The following is a 5,990-nucleotide window of genomic DNA, read 5'->3' on the forward strand; positions in this document are numbered from 1 at the left end:
AACTAAAGACTAGGCTTGAAACAAGGGAAGATGACCAGCCAAAATAGCATCCAAAGAGCCTCTTCAGCACACGCCCAAAACAGCCATTTTCAAGCTTGTGTAACCCCCATTTTAATGCCTTGATTCACGCCTCTTTATTCTTCATAACCCCCAAATAATGAGGTGCAATGTTCAGCCAACAAACTCCATAATTCACGCCCAACAAGTGCCATGAATCACTCCTCTTCAATCAGCTTGTAACCGTTGCACTTGGAGCTTGGAAAACCGTCACTTGCTAGATACCTTCTACAAGGTTAATTACACTAAGTGAAGTGTAACCACTTGTAAAATCTTTCGGACCAAAACCGTGCAAAGGAGTAAGGAATGATTTGGACAGAAACAATTCCTTTGCATTGCTTTGAACTTGGACCTCACCTTGACTACTTGGAGCATTACAATCATTAGAACTTTGACCATATTGGTCATCCTCCTCTTCTTCAAAAGGAATTGCCCTCAATTCGTCATCATCAAAGTATGGAGCAAGGTCCCCAACGTTGAATGTGCTTGAGACACCAAATTGGCCCCCCAAATCAACCTTGTATGCATTGTCATTGATCTTTTCCACGATTTCAAATGGACCTTCGGCTCTTGGCATAAGCTTGTTCTTTCTTTTGCTAGGAAACCTCTCTTTCCTCATGTAAATCCACACTAAGTCACCAACTTCAAATTGCTTCACGTTTTTCACCCTCTTGTTGGCTTGTTTCTTGTAGACTTCATTTGCTTTCTCAATGTTCTTCCTAACTTCCTTGTGGACCTTCAACATGAACTCGGCTTGTTCCCTAGCTCCACCATGAACGAACTTGTCTTGTGGCAAAGCTATGAGATCAATAGGAACATAAGGATTGACACCATAGACTACTTCAAAAGGAGAGTACTTTGTAGTAGCACTAGGAGTCCGATTGTAAGCAAACTCGGCATGAGCTAGCTTGACATCCCAATCCTTAGCACTCTTACTAACCAAGGTCCGAAGCAACGAACCCAGAATTCTATTCACCACTTCAGTTTGCCCATCGGTTTGTGGATGGTGTGAAGTAGAAAACAGCAACTTTGTTCCCATTAGACGCCATATTGATTTCCAAAAATGACTAAGAAATTTTGTATCACGATCGGACACAATGGTGCGTGGCACCCCATGAAAACGAACCACTTCTTCAAAGTATAACTTAGCCACTTTCATAGCATCTTCGGTTTTGTGACAAGGAATGAAATGAGCCATTTTTGAAAACCGATCAACAACCACCATGATTGAGTCTTTACCCCTTTGAGTTCTAGGTAAAGCCACAATGAAATCCATGCTCACATCCTCCCAAGGTCTTTCCGGAACTGGCAAAGGCTTGTAGAGACCTTTGTGAAACACCATCTTGGCCCTTTGACAAGTAGAACAACGACTAACCACATGATGAACCGTGGCTAACATCTTCGGCCAATAAAAGTGAGCTTGAAGAAGCTCCATTGTTTTTTGAATCCCCACGTGACCAGCTAGACCTCCTCCATGAGCCTCATGAATCAACAAGCTTCTAATTGGACACTTAGGAATGCATAACCGATTTCCCTTAAAAAGAAAGTCATCATGTAAGGAAAATAAGTCATATACTCCATGGACACATTTCTGTATTATTTCAATGAAATCTCCATCCTCCTTGTAGTATGCTTTGATCAAATCAAACCCAAGAACCTTTGCTTCGACAACTCCAAGCAAATTATGTCTCCTAGATAAGGCATCCGCAACAACATTAGCCTTTCCACTCTTGTATTTAGAGGAAAAGTTAAAGGTTTGCAAGAATTCAACCCATTTAGCATGTCTTGAATTCAACTTCTTTTGACCATGGATGAACCTTAAAGATTCATGGTCCGAATGTAATATGAACGGTTGTGGTCTCAAGTAATGTGACCAATGATCTAGAGCTCGTACCATAGCATAGAACTCTTTATCATAGGTGGAATAGTTCAACTTGCCTTGACTCAACTTTTCACTGAAATAAGCAATTGGACGCCCTTCTTGAATCAAAACTGCTCCAATCCCCTTCCCACTTGCGTCACACTCAACTTCAAATGGCTTGGAAAAATCAGGGAGTGCAAGAATAGGAGTGTTGCACATTTTCTCCTTGACTTCTTCAAAGGCCTTTTGAGCTTGTGTAGTCCATTCAAACGTCCCCTTCTTAGTACACTCAGTTATAGGAGCCATGAGTGTGCTAAAATTCTTGATAAATCTTCTATAGAAAGAAGCTAGGCCATGGAAAGAACGGACCTCCGTGAGTGTTTTTGGACTAGGCCATGATTGAATTGCTTCAACCTTGCAAGGATCCACCTTCACGCCATCACCTGAAACTATGTAGCCAAGAAAAGTGACCTCATATAACATAAAATCACATTTTTCAAGTTTTCCATACAATTTTTGCGTTCTTAAAACAGAAAAAACTTGAAACAAATGATCTAAATGTTCATCCTCATTTTTAGAGTAAATAAGGATATCATCAAGGTACACCACCACGAACTTGCCAAGAAATGGCCTCAACACCTCGTTCATTAATCTCATGAACGTGCTAGGTGCATTGGTCAATCCAAACGGCATCACAAGCCATTCATACAACCCATGCTTTGTCTTGAATGCAGTCTTCCATTCATCACCTTCCCTCATACGAATTTGGTGGTAACCACTTCTCAAATCAACTTTTGAGAATACATTTGAACCACTCAATTCGTCCAACATATCATCCAGTCTTGGAATTGGGAACCTGTACTTGATAGTAATATTGTTAACAGCTCTACTATCAATGCACATACGCCAAGTTCCATCCTTTTTAGGAACCAACAAGGCAGGAACCGCACATGGACTCATAGACTCACGCACATAGCCCATACCCATCAATTCTTCAATTTGTCTTTGCAACTCCTTAGTTTCTAAAGGGTTACATCTATAGGCAGGTTTATTTGGTAGAGGTGCGCCTGGAATGAGATCAATCTGATGCTCAATTCCTCTCAAGGGTGGTAATCCCTTAGGTAACTCATCAGGAAAAACATCCTCAAACTCTTTAATCAGTTTTGCAAGTTTAGGATTTTGACTCACAAATTTTTCATGGATTTCTTTAGAGTACAACATGAATATCTCTTCCTCACCCTCAAACTCCCTCTCAAACTCTTTACAAGATAATAAAGAAATTTGTGGCTTTTGTGGTTGTGAAAAACGTGGAGGTGGTAAAGGGTGCAATTTCTTTTGTTTCCCTTGGTGAGTGATAGTGTAGGTGTTATGATACCCATCATGGATAGATTTTTTATCAGATTGCCACGGTCTCCCAAGAAGAATATGACAAGCATCCATTAAAACAACATCACACAATTGACTATCATGATATGAACCAATCGAAAAATTCACCATACATTGCTTTCTAACCCCAGTGCTAGCATTAGAATCTAACCAACTCAATTTGTAAGGATGTGGATGATTTGTGGTGGTAAGACCTAGTTTAGATACTAAGGTTTTCGACACAGTATTAGCCTCACTGCCCCCATCAATAATTAGATCACATACCTCGTCACCAACTTTACATTTGGTGATGAAAATGTGTTGTCTTTGTGGTGCCAAAGGTTCCTCCACACGAGCTTGCAAAGCTCTCCTAACCACCAAGTTTGTTTTGTCCTCCATTTCAGGATAGCATTGGTCCTCCTCCTCATCCTTTTCATACGGGGTCACCTCCTTCTCTTCTTCAGACTCAAATTCCTCCCAATTGATGCTTTGGGTGGCTATGAGTTTAACCTCTTGCATGGTTAAGGCTCTTGAATTAGGACAATCTTTTTTATAATGTCCTCTACCTCCACACTTGTAACATACAATGTCACTAAGCTTGAAGTCTTTCGTGTTCCTCTTTGGTGGCTCATTAGGCTTGCTAAAAGAAGAACCCTCCTTTGAGTTGAAGGGTGGTTTGCGTACCACTGGAGTAGTAGTAGGCGTTTTCTTCCTTTTCCTTTTAGCATCAAACTTTGTCACAAGTTTGCAAGCTTCCACAAACGTGAGGTTAGTGTAACCGTCAAGTTTGTCTTGTAACTCTTGTTCCAACCCAGCTACAAAACGCCCCAACTTCAGCTCTTCATTTTCAGTCACTTCACATACAATGGCAAGCCTATCAAATTCTTTGATATAGTCTTCCACCGAATCACCATTTTGTTGGAGAGTACTCCATTTCACATACTGATTTTGCTTGTAATTGTGAGGAATGAAACGATCTCTCATTCTTTTCTTCAGCTTTTCCCAAGTGGAAATGTGAGCCTTACCCCTAAGGGTACGCCCTCTTTGTTCTCCTTGCAACCAACTATCACCATAGCCCTTCAACTTGACTTTGGCAATCTTAAAACGTTGAACATCCTCATGAATGTCCTTGTATTCAAAGTACCTTTCCAAGGATTTCTCCCATTCCAAGTACTTCTCTGGATCAAGTGTCCCATCAAAGGCAGGAACGTCCACTTTGAGACTCCTATCCTCCCTCCTAGGTGGAGGGTCTTCACCTTGATCTCTCCTATCTTGCTCGTTCATGAGCCTTGCCATCAAGGCAGCAAGGTTCCCTTGGAGATTGGCATTGGTTTCGGCCAACCTTTCCTGACTAGCAATGGATCGATTAAGAGCTTCCAAAGCTGTCCTCAAGTCTTGATTCTCTCCCATGGTATGTAGGTATTCGACCCCTTTGGAAAATTTAAGAAAATTTCCCCCTACCTGACGCGCCAAATGATGTGTAAACAAGATGAGAAACCTTGTTACAAGAAATGATAAGTTAAGAGATTCAAAGGGTTTTAAAGTTCAATTGTCAAGTAATCAGTTTAGTTAGGGGAACTCTCACCCTAAGCTAAGGATATAGCAAAGAGGAACTCTCACTCGTTTGCTTGGGATAGTTTAGATGAGGGAACTCTCACCAAATCATAAACTATAAGCCCTAATTTTGGGAACTCTCACCAAAACTAACACTCTTCAAATTCGGATACTCAAATTTGGAAAACAAAGTGAGCTAAACTCAAGTCACTTCAATTAACAAAACACACGTTTTTTAGGCAAATAATCTTGGATGATTTTCATTCATTCAAAGTATGCTATTTATAGCATCAATACAACCTTTTCACTTGCCTACTTTAATTAACAAAATGAAATAGACAAAAGGAAATTAACTAAGGGAATGAGTGGAGATTACACGTCCCACTTAACCCCTTTTACAAACATGATTAAACTCAATTAAAAGAACTAAAGACTAGGCTTGAAACAAGGGAAGATGACCAGCCAAAATAGCATCCAAAGAGCCTCTTCAGCACACGCCCAAAACAGCCATTTTCAAGCTTGTGTAACCCCCATTTTAATGCCTTGATTCACGCCTCTTTATTCTTCATAACCCCCAAATAATGAGGTGCAATGTTCAGCCAACAAACTCCATAATTCACGCCCAACAAGTGCCATGAATCACTCCTCTTCAATCAGCTTGTAACCGTTGCACTTGGAGCTTGGAAAACCGTCACTTGCTAGATACCTTCTACAAGGTTAATTACACTAAGTGAAGTGTAACCACTTGTAAAATCTTTCGGACCAAAACCGTGCAAAGGAGTAAGGAATGATTTGGACAGAAACAATTCCTTTGCATTGCTTTGAACTTGGACCTCACCTTGACTACTTGGAGCATTACAATCATTAGAACTTTGACCATATTGGTCAATTTAACACATTAAAACAAATCTTTTTCAATGAAATGAGAGTCAAATACATTCAAACAAAGCTTGTTGAATAAAATGAAATTAAAACACATTTAAACTAAGCTTTTTGAATCAAATGAAAGTCAAACACATTCAAACATATTCAAACAAAGCTTTTTGAATCAAATGAATCAGACACATTCAAACAAAGCTTTAAGAATCATGTGAAAGTCAAACACATTCAAAGAAAACGTTTTGAATCCAATGAAAGTCAAACGCATTTAACG

This window comes from Chenopodium quinoa, unplaced genomic scaffold (assembly GCF_001683475.1).
Source record: "Chenopodium quinoa cultivar QQ74 unplaced genomic scaffold, ASM168347v1, whole genome shotgun sequence".
Classification (NCBI taxonomy): Eukaryota; Viridiplantae; Streptophyta; class Magnoliopsida; order Caryophyllales; family Amaranthaceae; genus Chenopodium; species Chenopodium quinoa.